The sequence below is a fragment of the Thalassophryne amazonica genome, chromosome 15 (assembly GCF_902500255.1).
Source record: "Thalassophryne amazonica chromosome 15, fThaAma1.1, whole genome shotgun sequence".
NCBI lineage: Eukaryota > Metazoa > Chordata > Actinopteri > Batrachoidiformes > Batrachoididae > Thalassophryne > Thalassophryne amazonica.
The window spans coordinates 7,408,921-7,424,768 of record NC_047117.1 but is presented as its reverse complement, the minus strand read 5'-3'; positions in this window follow the sequence as shown (position 1 = coordinate 7,424,768).

Here is a 15,848-nt window from a genome sequence, read left to right as displayed (position 1 = left end):
AGGACTGCCAAGCGGCTGAATCCCAGGCAAGCCCGCTGGTCACTGTTCTTCGGCCGTTTGACTTCCGGATCACCTACCGTCCCGGGACCAAAAATCAAAGATCGGATGCCTTGTCCCGGGTACATGAAGATGAGGTCAAAACGGAGTCGTCGGATCCCCCGGATCCCATCATCCCGGAGTCCGCTATCGTGGCCGCCCTCACCTGGGACGTGGAGAAGACCATCCGGGAGGCCCTGACACGAGACCCGGACCCCGGAACCGGACCGAAGAACAAACTTTACGTCCCACCAGAAGCTAGGGCTGCAGTCCTGGACTTCTGTCACGGTTCTAAGCTCTCCTGTCATCCTGGTGTGCGAAGAACCGTGGCAGTCGTCCGGCAGCGCTTTGTGGGGCGTCCCTGGAGGCCGACGTCCGGGGTTACATCCAGGCCTGTACCACCTGCACCAGGGGCAAGGCCGACCACCGCAAGACATCGGGATTGCTACAGCCGCTGCCCGTGCCTCATCGCTCCTGGTCTCACATCGGCCTGGATTTTGTCACGGGCCTCCCGCCGTCCCAGGGAAACACCGTCATCCTCACGATAGTGGACCGATTCTCCAAGGCGGCCCACTTCGTGGCCCTCCCGAAGCTACCAACGGCCCAGGAGACAGCGGACCTCCTGGTCCACCACGTCGTCCGTCTGCATGGGATACCATCAGACATCGTCTCCGATCGCGGTCCCCAGTTCTCCTCGCACGTCTGGAGGAGCTTCTGCCGGGAACTGGGGGCCACGGTCAGTCTCTCGTCCGGGTATCACCCCCAGACCAACGGGCAAGCAGAACGGGCCAACCAGGAGATGGAGCAGACCCTACGTTGTGTGACAGCCGCGCACCCGACGGCCTGGAGTACCCACCTGGCCTGGATCGAGTACGCCCACAACAGTCAGGTATCATCAGCCACCGGCCTCTCCCCTTTTGAGGTGTGTTTGGGGTATCAGCCCCCGTTGTTTCCGGTGGTTGAGGGAGAGGTCGGTGTGCCCTCGGTCCAGGCCCACCTACGGAAGTGCCGTCGGTGTGGCGTGCCGCCCGTTCTGCTTTGTTGAAGGCCCGGACGAGGGTGAAGAACCATGCAGACCGGCGGCGGACCCCGGCTCCTACGTATCGTCCTGGGCAGGAAGTGTGGTTGTCCACCAAGGACATTCCCCTACAAGTGGACTCCCCAAAACTGCAGGAACGATACATTGGTCCGTTTAAAATTCTCAAGGTCATCAATCCCGCCGCAGTGAGGCTTCAGCTCCCGGCCTCACTGCGGATTCATCCAGTGTTCCATGTTTCCAGGATAAAACCTCATCACACCTCACCCCTCTGCACTCCGGGTCCGGCACCACCTCCTGCCCGGATCATCGACGGCGAGCCGGCTTGGACTGTACGCCGGCTCCTGGACGTCCGACGGATGGGCCGGGGTTTGCAGTATCTGGTGGACTGGGAAGGGTACGGCCCCGAAGAGCGCTCCTGGGTGAAGAGGAGCTTCATCCTGGATCCGGCCCTCCTGGCCGACTTCTACCGTCGCCACCCGGACAAGCCTGGTCGTGCGCCAGGAGGCGCCCGTTGAGGGGGGGGTCCTGTTGTGTGGGCCGCCGAAGAGGAGGTACTGCTGGCCCACCACCACCAGAGGGCGCCCTGTCTGGAGTGTGGGCTCCAGGCACCAGAGGGCACTGTCGCCTCACAGGAGCAGCCAGGGTGACAGCTGTCACCCATCACCTGAGACGAGACAGCTGATATCAATCAACAGGGAGGTATATCGCAGGACGGCATCTCCACCTCATTGCCGAGATATCGCTTACCAAGGAGGTAACGTATCTAGCCGATTATATCAACCTTAATTACTTTTTTGCCTTATACAGAGAGAGAGGAGAGCAGCAGGAAACAGTATTTGGATAAGTACTCACACTCCTGCACTTTAGTGTTTTCCTGACAAGAGGTGGAGGGGGTGTTCCACCCTGTGTGTTGCTGGGTGCAGCCGCACCCACACCTGACTGTTTCTGTTCCTTCCAGCAGTACCGGATCCGACGAGCGGAGGCAGCGGCCACCTGGGGTTCGGGACTTGGCGGCTCCAGTATCCCCGGGGTTCGGTGGCAGAGGAAATCGGGTGGTTCCGGTTCGACTCGGACAGACGTCTCCTATCGTCGAGCCTGCCCACACGACACCTTTGGAATTCGGTTACTGCTGTATTTGTAATCTGTTGTGTTTGTTGTGTGAATTCACAACAGTAAAACTTTGTGATTTGACTTTCTCCATTGTCCGTTCATTTGCGCCCCCTGTTGTGGGTCCGTGTTCCTACACTTTCCCAACAGAAATTTTAATTTGTGTAAGTGGAACAGATGGGACGGGAAGCCAGGTGACATAGGTTAACTCTTTAAAAAAATCATTAATGACTTAATAGTTTAAAATCAACAGATGTACTTATGATTAAATTCAATGGGTTACTCACAAACAAGCTCAACATTTGTTCCCAACGAACCAAACCATTTGGATTTCTGTGCGACTGTGGAGGTCATCTATGTATGCATGTGTCCACATTATAAACCAAAGGGAATGCATTCTCTGTTATGCAGTACAAAATCCAGGACTTTGATAATTCTGCATACACAACACGACAGAACCATCTTGTGTCGGGGATGGCAACCACCCAAGCAGAAAACTGCAAAGTAACCATCTGTCTGCTGCTGCCTGGTATCCCCTTGATGTTCTCCAGCCGCAGTGGTCCACAACACATAAAAACATATCATAACAGACGAAATAAGTCCTATATAGGCCCTGAGGCTGTTAGTACCTATGCTTATCTCAGGAGTCTGTTCTGTGAAGTGAATAAGAGTCTATGACTCTCCCTTGAAGGGACGCCAATCCAACTCAGGTTACTTCCCAAGCCAGCGCCAGTGCAGCTGTTTGAACTTGGACAATGCAGAATAGGTCTTTGTCCAAGGACACAGAGAAGCGGCATGAGCTGATTCAAACTCAGGTCTACATATTGGAAATCCAACTCCTCAACCCACTGAGCTACCTGCTTAACATGTCGTAAAAAAACACACTGACCACATCATTATTATTTTTGATTACAGTAATGATAGTAATTATTAGTATTATTATTTTTCATAACACACTGACTATGCCATCCTTGTTTTTGATAATAGTCATAAAAGTACATTAGAGCAGGTAGCTGAGTGGATAAGGAGCTGACCTGCCAATATGTAGACCTGGGTTTGAATCCAGATCACACTAACCATCTGTGTCCTTGGACAAGACACTTAATAGACATTGTCTCAGTCCACCGATCTGCAAATGGGTACAGGTCTTGTCTGGGGAAGTAACCTGCATCAGATTGGCGTCGCATCCAGGGGTGGAGTCGTAGACTTTCATCTGCTTGACACTACAGAATCCAGAGATTAACACCAGCACCAGCAGGCCTATATGGGATTTACATCTTCTTCTTCATAATAGGAATTATTACTATTATTATTATAACACACTGGCCTCACATTTTTATTTTTGATGGCACTATAAAGCCTCCCTCTGCTACCTGCACTGACTGTTGCACTGTTCAAAAATCATTAACACTGAGTACTTGTATATGACACCACCTTTCGACCAGCTGCTGTTTTCTCCTCTTTCTCCTTTCAGAATCAAGCATCTCTCCACCATCTCTCTGCAATATCCTCCCACTGTGAGGCCACTTTTTAAATCCATCCTTCTCTCAGTCTCTCCCTCCATCATTGCTTTCCTGTGTTTTCTATTAAAACATGTTCCCAGAATCCTTGGCTCGTCCCTTCCCCTCTGCTTTCTTTTGCCTGTCTGTTCCCTGAGGCCCCCATTACAGAGAATAACAGAGGAGGAATTTCTTCCTCGGGGCAGTGGGGATCATGTGCCCTTAAAGCTTGAAGCAAAGAACAAAGGTTCACATGTAAGCACATATATGTGCATGCACTGTATATATGCACTAACTGCAAGAGGAAATGCATGTGCACATGCATACACACACTGCTGTCATTCAGCTCATGTGCATAATGTCCTTTTGGAATTATTTTGTTTTTGAAATGTATGCACATACATGATTTCTCCATAGTTACCTTGTGTCAATGCTTCAGTGGTTATGGTGACTATTGTACAGTCAAGTCCATAAGTATTTGGACATTGATCATTTTTTCCAATTTTGAACTATCTTGAGGATATTTTCCAGGACTTTTGGAAGTTGCTCATATGCCCGCAAAATATGTTTTGTGTTCATTGTTAGTGTAATAAGTCACAGTTTTTGACTAATTTGGGAGGTCCTGCACTTTATACTCCGGTGTGACTTATATATAGAAAGCTTATGGGTTGCTTTATCCCAGTTATTTCTATTTATAGATGGATTCCGCAGGAATGAACACACTAAAAATAAACTCCAACAGAAGCAATCAGAGATTTCTGATGTCCACCAATCCGGATCCAGAATCCACCTCCAAAATTTAATGGAGCTTCCATGACCTAATATGTATCTGTGTTGAAAATTTCGTCAAAATCCATGCAGCAGTTTTGACGTAATGCTGCTAACAGACAGGCAAATAAATAAATATAAGCAGAAGTAATAACAAAAATACACTACAGCAATGCACAGAAATCACAAATTAAAGAGCTGAAAAAAATCTGATGTACTCACATTTTTATTGTCATGTTTCCTATGTTATGGGTTAGCAATCAGTGTTCATCTGCATTGAATAAGATCCAATATGTTGTCCCTCACACATTTATACATCTACACTCAACAAAAATATAAACGCAACACTTTTGGTTTTGTATGTGGAAAAAGTTTTAGATCTTTGAGTTCATCTCATACAAAATGGGAGCAAAACCAAAAGTGTTGCGTTTATATTTTTGTTGAGTGTATGTTGTTTATTTTTGGAATTCAGGAATCTTTTTGGTACACACCACAAGCTGAGGGCTTCCTGCATAAATTCACAGTTCTCCGTCACTTTCAATCTGACAATTTGTTTTGCCCAAACTGTGTCAAATAACATCCAGTATGTTGTCCAATGCCTCTTTACTTGTCCATTTTGCATATTTGTGGAATTTGAAAGCCCTTGTTTTAAATAGCAGCAAACAATGTGGTGTGCACATGTGCTACAGAGTTTCTGTCCCATGTTAAACATTGCAAAAATGATCAGGGTTTTTTTTTTTTTACAGTAAACACTGTTACAAAGTGAATTCCACATATAGAAAAAATGTGCAAGATACTGTATATTCTAGTTTGACATACGTATATAGGTTTTTTTTTTTTTACCTCGTCATGACGTATGTTTTTACAGGCCTGACTTATACTCCAAAAAATTGTGTACTTGAGTTTGTTACGTCAAACCCATTTAAACAATAAACCTAAATATAGAAGATATATGACATTATTCTTGTATTTGCTGCTGTAGCAGCCCACTTAACACACAGAAAAGTTTTCTTTCAGCGTTTTTCATTCTTTTGTTCTTTTGGGGAGGAGCAGCCAAGGCTGGAGGCACAGGTTTGGTCTGTGGAGGCTACAGAAAGGAAGGAAAGAGGCAAAAAAGAAAAGAAATGAGGGCCTGAGATGACAGGACGGAAGGTCCCCGCGAGATCAGCGTGGGGGATAAACAAAAGAGAAGCCGATTGAGGAGGCCCTTTGGGGAGCTGTGAAATCTGAAAGCAATAGACAGCCTCGGCAATGGCCAGCTGATGAAATCTGACAGAAAGAAGGAGGCAGAAGAATGAAAGAGAAAGAAAATGGAGGAAGACCATTAAGAGCCGGTGATGGATCGTTAAAGAGACATGTTTGGCTCTATTTTTTCTTTCCCTCTCTCTGATATAGATTTGTGTTCTCCAAGGACAAACCTCTCTGCATTTCCCCATTTTGCTATCTTTTTCAGGCCATTCTCGCATCCTCATATCAGCTTGTGCTCCTGTCTGGCCACGTTCCTGTCTCAAACAAACACAACATTGGTGGTGAATGTTAAGGGATTTTTGGATCCTAAGATGAAAAGTAATAATTGGAGGATTACGTGAAACAACAACTCTGGATGATGCAGCAATCTTCCTTTGCTATAGGAGATGGGATTAGCCCACCAACTGGGAAAACCATGAGCTTTGTGTTCATATGATTCAAACTATAGCCAGACCTTGCTAAAATTTGCAACACCAGAATTTCAACAAATAAGTCAACTATTTTATGTCTCTACATATAGATATATAGAGATATACAGCGCAGCATAGGATTTAGCAGAAGACTCACTCTGTTAATTATTCACTCAGAAACATTTAATTATGATCAGCATTAATCTCGAAGTGAAGCAGGTGTTCCCCATTAGTCATCAGCTCTCGGCCAATAGGAAAAATGCACACTCCTTAAAACGCTAGTGTTCTCTATCCACTCTTGCTGTTTACAGATCACTGACAAGACATCCCCTCCTCCACCCCACCACTACCAGTTGGTCCCTGCCCACTGCCTGGAAGTAGGCTCTGCCCTGCATTTTCCATCGGCATGTTTTGTGATCAAATTGATGCATTAAAATTATCAACATAGAAATATAATCCATCTATCTTTATATTTACGTGTATAGTAGTTGAAATCTTTTTTGAATTAATTGTTGAAATCCTGTCATTGCAAATTTCAGGAGACTCTGTATAGTGATGCAGCAACACACAATTACAACACATGCTCCATCACTTTATCTCACCCTTAACCTTACAAATCCAGCAGGACAGTCTCACTGGGTGATTACAAAAAAAAAAAAAATGAACTTGCTTACCTTGCTTCTGATAAAAATTTAACTGTAAACAAAAGAGTTCTTTGCCTGGTAAAAATATGACCCAAGGCCCTAATGACCTTAGCCTGGAAACCAATGACTGACATTTGGCCTACCTTTCAGTAATATGTGGTCTAAGATGTGTTCAAAATCAAGTTCCTTTACCACACTGACCTTCACCCAAATGATTGACCTCCTGACTTGTCTGAAATCCACAATAGCTATAAAGTTTGCTTTAAATGAGGTTAAAAAAAAAGTTTCTTGACACCAGTGATCTTGACCTTTTCAAAAGTGAATCCATTCCCGGGGTTAATCAAAGACAAAATTAGTGGAAATCGGCCAAAGGACCTGAAAGTACTACAGCAAGTCAACAAACAGACAGACCCCAGTGATCAATCTTTGATAAATGTGATGTAGCGTGTGGAATCTTAGGCCTCTTCTGAATGATGTCTGGTCCATTAATATGTGGACAGTGACAGTTTTCTCATATTGACTCTGTACTTCGGCACAGTGGGGTTGAAATGAAACAAGACAGGTAATTGGACAGAATAAATAGAAGGATTATTGTCAATACAAATCATCACTTTTGCAGTCGGTTTCCTTCAGACAAACCAAGAAGGAGACGAGTGAGGGAAGCCACCAGGACACTCATAAAAACTCTGAAGGAGTTATAGGCTTCTTTGGGTTTGATTGGAGAAACTGGGGTTAGTGCAACTTTTGTCTGTTTCATCATCATCATCATCATCATCATCATCATCATGTTCAAGGTGGAGTGGAACAGAGAATGAGTTTCTTTCAAAGAATCACATTAAATCTGGGCTCCACTCTGAAACTGAATGCATTCTGAATAAATTTTGCCACATTAAATCATGATTGTCCTGCAGAAACGTAAGAATGAAGCCTAAATGAATATTCATCAGTGGTTTTCAGTTGCATGTCATCTGTGCCTGCAGCGTTTTTGTATTGATATCTTCCAGCAGCTCACTTTTACTGTTATTTAAGCTTTGCCACTCAAGTTGTCTTTTTTGCGACAAACCTTAACTGGATCATATTTATTAAAATTTGAGTCTGGATTTATAAACTTCATAAAAGTCATGTCATGTGACCAAGCCTTTATGATAATGTCTTCTGAGGTTTGCACAGTCCAATATGTTCAAAATTGTATTTTCTATATTTGAATGTCAGTTATGATTGTGAGCTGCCATCAGTTAAGGATGTTATTTATTGCTTCTGTGTTCATGCGCATGATTGCGTGTTGAGGTGAATTTGCAGAAAGTTGAGGATTTAATGACATTTTGTAGTGTGTGTATGTGTGTGTGTGTGTGTGTGTGTGTGTGTGTGTGTGTGTGTGTGTGTGTGTGTGTGTGTGTGTGTGTCATGATGAAAAAACATATAACTTTTAAAGTTTCCTCAATTCTCCTTCTGCTGCACGGTCTGGAGGGGTGAGAAAGTGAATGTGCAGGCCAGGTAGTTTGTCCAACGCCATGTGATAATCGGACACACACGTCTGCACAGCAATAATACTGTGTTTGTCACATCAGAGCTGATAGGCTGCACCTGGTGAGCCTGGAGACTCGCAGTCCGAATTAGATCTGGATGGCTGACTTTCACAGCAACTTGCCGGACATAGCATCTATATATGTATGTATTCACAGCACGTTTTCCTGTTGTCATCATTTTTCACAGTTACTTTCAGTAAGTGAACAAGTTCCAAATCAACCCAAAAAATAAGAAAAGTTTTACACATTAAAACCATTTAACTCATATTTTGAAACTTTCCTCTGAAATAAAACTGCAGCAGTTGAATGTGAGAAAAAAAATGAACAATGCTTCAGGTCACATCTGCTGCAATGTACTTGCAATTTATTTTAATTTATTTATGCAGCTTCAAATCACAACATACTTTGCCCCAAGTTACCACACAGGGTTTAAACCGTACTCAACCCACGAGCAAGCAGATTGGTGACAGCAGTCAGGTTTCTGTTCCTCTCCAAATTCTGCAATTTGAAGTAGTAAAGTGAAAATTTGTTTAGTGGAAACATGTATTTAGAAGAAAAACTCAATCATCACCAAAAAAATATGGTGGCATCAGGGAATTTTTCAAAATAACTGTCCTGCAACATTTCCTGTATGTTCATTTTGTGAATTGTTTTGTAATTTGTGTCTGTAGCATGGTCCAAGCAGGGGGTCACCCCGTTGAGTCTGGTCTGCTTGAGGTTTCTTCCTCAGAGGGAGGTTTTCCTTACCACTGTTGCTCTGGGGGTTAGTAAGGTTAGAACGTACTTGTGTGAAGCACCTTGAGGCAACCTTGTTGTGATTTGGCGCTATATAAATAAATAAAAATAAAATGAAATTGAATTGTCCATTAGCATTAATAAAGTATTTCTGAATCGGATTTTGCGATTTGAAAAAGCCATGTTTTGATCAAAATACTTTTTCTATGATTATAGGTCACAGGATGTACAGGAAGAGTCACATGACATTCTAAAATACATGGAGTGATACGTGTGGATGGAGTAAGATGGAGAGCTTGTTAAACCTTAAAAGAGATGATGGAACAGCAGTACTGGATTTAAAACAAAACGCTAACAAAAAAAAAAACAATATGGCAACATTTAGCGGGACTTACCTTTTCATCACCATGACTACTAGAATTACAGTTTTTATGAAAGCACTGGTGAAATGACAGTAATTAAAAGATCAAACCTGGCAGTTACAATGGAAATGTTGTCATTTCACTACAGTGTTCTGGCAACATTCTGAAAATATCACTCAACTTTTGCGCAAACCTATAATGAAACCTAACAAATGGTTTGGAAAACTCTCTTTGGTCTTTAACATCTTCAACATCTTCTTCTTCTTGGTCTTATTATTAATATTATTATTATTAATATTAGAGGATGAAATCTCAAGCAGACCAGAAACAATGGGGTGAGCACCTGCATTGACCATACTAACAAACAAAACAGCATGGAATTGTCGGAGCATGAAGTCATAAACATGTTGCAAAAGCCAAAGTTACATTTCACTGCCACCAACCCTTTAACCGTCATCAGTACACTTTGTGAGATTTACTAATCTGTGTACCTGGTGTCCATGCAGACCCCACCAGAACATCTTTTAATGCTATTAAAGATTTTATTGATACCATTCTTGCAAAAAGAATGGTAAAACATTGAAAAAGAAAAAAAAAAAAAAAACGTGTGTATCTGGCTGATAAACCACATTTCATTTTGAAAGACTTTTGATGATTTTTGTCTCTTTTTGTGAACACAACTTTTCAATGTAAAGATTGAATAGTTAACCCAACTCTCTGCAGGTGCTCTGATGTAAATAACCTGAATAAAATCTGCTCTCACTGTTCAGTTCTTATGAAAAATTGACAACTACGCTCAAAGTTTTTCTATGAAGTCCAATCAGATGCCATTTTATCAAAATGGGGTCTCATAGAGGCCACAGTATTTAATCAAACTGGAAAAAAATGAAACTGAAGACAACTGGTTAGGTGACAATTGCATAAAATTTCAGCTGAATAAACATAATGATTCAGAAAATATATCAAGATATCTCTGGGGTCGGCTTGGACCCCAGGTGTACCGATTCAGATTAAAGGAGAAAAATGGGGTGTAAAACATTAATAACCAACATACATAGCTGTCTCAACCATGACTGCCCAATGGTTTCATTCAACCATGAAGGTTACCTGTCCAGACACTCAGGGGCATTTTCATGTCAAACATTTTCCCACTTCTGTTGCTAATCAAATCTTCAAGAAAGGACATTTATTTGAACACATCTGGTCCTCAAGTATCACAAGAGGAAGTCACATTTAAAGCCAATGCATGTCCCAAGCTTTCACGTGAACGTGGTTTAGACATGAATAAAAGAAGAAGACTGCTGATATCAGAGTTTTCTAATGTTTGTGTTCTAGGGTGCAGATGTTTGATAAGTCAGAAGAGAATTTACACACAGTTCCAAGTGAGGTTAAAAGAAGTAACGCTGCTGAAAGCTGTGTGATCGATGTGATTTAATATCAAAGTACAATAGACTCAGAAGGAAAAAATCACTGCTAAACATTAAAAATGTCAGAAAAAGATGCATCCTGTCCATCTTAGATGACAAACAGACAACCTAAACAGCTTAAGCAGAAAATCTCAAAATGCGAAAGTCATGACAAAAAAGCTGTAAAAGAAGACAAACTGATGACAACTCAGCTGGAAGATTTATACTTCTGCACCAAGAAGTGCTTGTATCAGTGCAAAACATGCAACAACTAAAAGGCACTTGGCAAATGAATTGGTTTAAAACTGTAATTCCAATTGATTACATTCAGTAACTCATTTTCTACACCCGCTTACTCTAGTCAAGGTTCATGGGGGGGTGGGCACGGGAGGCTAGAGCCTATACCAGCAGTCATAGGGTGTGAGGCGGGGTACACCCTGGACAGGACCCCGTCTATTGCAGAGCCCAGCTAATTACAGATGCTGTAAATGTAAATAACTCCAACAATCCTGTCCAACATTATTTCTTACTTATTCTCAACGGGCTTTTCATTGAGACTGAAAGCTTTTGTTTGTTTGCTTCACCTACACTCATCCTTGTGGCGAGAAAGATTGTGTCTTAGATGATTCCTGGATGAGATGGTGGAATGCTTCATTCAGAGTCAATCTAGAGATGCTTGTGCATGCATTTGTTTTGTCGCTGCACGCTGACAAAGACATGGTCCTTGACAGATCCTTAACTCGGTTCCATGGCTCGAAAATCCCAGACGATCAGGGTGTGAGGACCTGCTGCACCCTTCATTCACCTTCACAGCCATTTGGTTACAAGACATCACCTCATCAGCCTGGTTCACCATTGAGGACTTCTTGATTCACCAGCACCCTCTTTAACCATCTCATGTTCAGGGTTCGTGTTGGGCCTTCATGGCTACTGGAGCAGCCATGAAGGCACACAAGGTTCCCACCATATTTCACCCCCAACAAGCAATCCCCACATGGACAAGGGGTTTGATTTTGACAGCCCACCTAGAACTAGTTGCTTACACACATAACTTTATCACAACCAACCTTCTTTTCCAACTTTGCCAAAAGCCACTACCAATATAATCATCAATCGATTTTGTACAAATTTACAGTACCAGCAAATGAAAACAAAAATCACAAAACAAACATCACAGAGGACTTGACCCACTTTTAAAAAAGAAAATTTTCAAGGTGGTTCAACTTGAAACTTAAGTTCAGTTGTTACCTTAAACCTTTGATTAAAGTCAACTTCAAAATGAACTTCATTTCAGTGCAAAAGGTGAAGTAAATATTAATTCAATTCCATTTCAATTTTCAATTTATTTTCATTTATATAGCACCAAATCACAACAAAGTTGCCTCAAGGTGCTTCACACAAGTAAGGTCTAATCTTACCAACCCCTAGAGCAAACACACAGGCGACAGTGGTAAGAAAAAACTCCCTCTGATGATTTCAGGAAGAAACCTTAAGCAGACCAGACTCAAAGGGGTCACCCTCCTGCCTGGGCCATGCCAGGGACACAATTGACAAAACAACTGACAAAACAATTTACAAAACGATTCAACGAATTAAAGTTTACTTTGAAATTTACTAGCCACATTTTAAGGTAACAGTTGAACATAAGTTTTAAAGTCTGACCACCTTGATAATTTGTGCAGTGTTGTCATGTGAAATCATCATCATCTGTTATATGGCTGGGGGGGCCTGGCTGCCGGTTTGTTTGTCTTTTGGTTTCCTCCCAGGTGGCTTGCGTTTGGGACTGAGTGGCTGTGTTGCTGAGGCTGTCAGGACCTCACCCTGATCACCTGCGACTCGTCAGGACTCACAGCTGTGGTGCATCTGGATGGATTGGAACATGTTGGCATTTAAGACTGGAGTGCACAGTGTGTATTTGCCAGAGACTCGACCTTGTGACCAGACGGGTGAGATCGTCGTCTCGGGAGCCATCTCATCAACAGCGGATGCTGAGAACGTCCAGGTTTGATGCACAGTCTGTGAAAGAGGAGGGGGTGAGGTCTCACGCTCGTCAGCACACTTCCTGAGACTCGGTTGTTGCGGCCACCTGGGGGGTGTCGGCGGGGTCCTTGGGTCCGAAACAGCTTCTGGCTCCGGACCGTTAGCGCTGCTGGGAGCGCACCACGCCAGACCGCACCTTTTTGTTATTTTATCACTGTTATGTATTAAATTCAGTTAGCCTTTGTACCGTGCTCTGCTTATTTCATACTGGGTCCTTCAAACGCTGGTCGGTTCTCCGAGCTGCGTCCGACTCATAACAATCATCGTCATCTTTATAGGGGATGTGATATTTTAGTGGTTAAGGGCTTCAGACCACAGGATCCTCAGTTCAAACCTCAACTAGACTGGAAAATCACTAAGGGCACTTGGGCAAGACCCTTAATCCCCTAGTTACTCTTGATGTGTATTGAGCATCTTGCATGGCGGCACCCTGTCATCAGTTTTTGAGTATATCTGTTTGAATGGGAGGAATCATTGTAAAGCACTTTTTTCTGATGCAGATGGACAAGTGCTGTATAAATGCAGTCCATTAACCATCATAACCTTTATTTAGAGTGAAAATAGTAATTCATGCATGCAAAATGTTAACATTATCTCCATCAAATTGCTTGATTTTAACACATGTTGGTTAGTTATATTTTAGCCAGGACTACAAAAAATAAGAATATAGTTACAGTGGGGCCAAAAATATTTAGTCAGTCCCTGATTATGCAAGTTCTCCTACTTAGAAAGATGAGAGAGGTCTGTAATTTTCATCATAGATACACTTCAACTATGAGAGACAAAATGAAAAACAAAATCCAGGAAATCATATCATAGGATTTTTAAATAATTTATTTGTAAATTATGGTGGAAAAAAGTATTTGGCCAATAACAAAAGTTCAACTCAATACTTTGTAACATAATCTTTGTTGGCAATGACAGAGTTCAAATGTTTCCTGTAAGTCTTCACACACTGTAGCTGGTATTTTGGCCCATGCAGATCTCCTCTAGAGCAGTGATGTTTTGGGGCTGTCGCTGGGCAACACAGACTTTAAACTCCCACAACAAATTTTCTATGGGGTTGAGGTCTGGAGAGTGGCTTGGCCACTCCAGGACCTTGAAATGCTTTTTATGGAGCCACTTCTTTGTTGCCCGAGTGGTGTGTTTGGGATCACTGTCGTGCTGGAAAACCCAGCCACGCTGCATCTTCAATGCTCTCACTGATGGAAGGAGGTTTTGGCTTAAAATCTCATGATACATGGCCATGTTCATTCTTCCTTTAGCACAGATCAGTCGTCCTGTCCCCTTTGCAGAGAAACAGCCCCAAACCATGATGTTTCCACCCCCATGCTTCACAATAGGTATGGTGTTCTTGGGATGCAACTCAGCATTCGTCTTCCTCCAAATATGACTAGTTGAGTTTTTACTAAAAAGTTCTATTTTGGTTTCATCTGACCACATGATATTCTCCCAATTCTCTTCTGGATCATCTATATGCTCTCTGGCAAACTTCAGACAGGCCTGGACATGTACTGGCTTAAGCAGAGGGACATGCCAGGCACTGCAGGATTTGAGTCCATCTCTGTGTAGTGTGTAGCCTTTGTTACTTTGGTCCCAGCTCTCTGCAGGTCCTTCATCAGGTCCCTCCGTGTAGTTCTTGGATGTTTGTTCATTGTTTTCATGATCATTTTGACCCCACGGGATGAGATCTTGCGTGGAGCCCCAGACTGAGGGAGATTATCAATGGTCTTGTATGTCTTCCATTTTCTTAAAATTGCTCCCACAGTTGATTTATTCACACAAACCTGCTTGACTATTGTAGATTCACTCTTCCCAGCCTGATGCACATCTACAATGTTCTTCCTCGTGTCCTTCAACAGCTCTTTGGTCTTGGCCATGGTTGAGTTTGGAGTCTGACTGTTTGAGGCTGTGGACAGGTGTCTTTTATACAGATAATGAGCTCCAACAGATGCCATTAATACAGGTAACAGGTGGAGGACAGAAGAGCTTCTTAAAGAAGAGGTTACAGGTCTGTGAGAGCCATAAATCTTGCTTGTTTGTGTGTGACCAAATACTTATTTTCCACCATAATTTACAAATAAATTCTTTAAAAATCCTACAATGTGATTTCCTGGATTTTTTTTTTTCTCTCATTTTGTCTCTCATAGTTGAAGTGTACCTATGTTGAAAATTACAGACCTCTCTCTTATTTCTAAGTAGGAGAACTTGCACAATCAGGGGCTGACTAAATACTTTTTGGCCCCACTGTAAGTGAATTTTATAACTTTTATGAACATTTGGAGCATGTATGGACAGATGAGATTCACCTTTTTTCTAATAGTTAAAATAGCAATGCAAACCTTTTGTTTTTGTTTCCATTTTCATACATATGATTAAAAGATTTATGATTTTTTCCATGTACTCATAAGGCATATTTCTCTATTCCTAAATTTGTTAAAATTCATGTTTGTGAGCACTTCACCTTTGCCAAGATAATCCATGTACTGATTAATATTAGATGCTGCAGACCATTTGTAACCATAGCAACTCAGAGATGCCACATCACACTTCTTCATCGAATAAAGATCTTGTTTCAAGATCGATTGTACAAGTTAGAGTGGTCTTCCATTGTGACAGTCCAATATGCCACGCCAGCCCGGTGGATGGATTATACTGGCAAAGGTGAAATGCTCACCAACACGGATTTTTAACAAATTTCTCAACAAAATATAACAAAAAGAAACATTTTTTGGTGGCACTGTGCATGAGTGGATCACACTGTAGCTTCACAGCAAGAAGGTCGTTGGTTTGCTTCCCACCTGGTCCTTTCCATTATTGAGTTTGAATGTTCCCCCCGTAGTTTGTGTGGGTTCCCTCTGGGGGTTCCGGCTTCCTCCCCCATCCAAAAACATGCAGGTTATTGGCTGTAGGTGTGACTGAGGCTGTGGATGTGTTTGTCCGTCTGTTTGTGGTCCTGTGATTGACTGGCTGCCTATCCCGGGTGCAGCCTGCACCTCTCACACAATAACAGCTGAGGTAGGCTCAT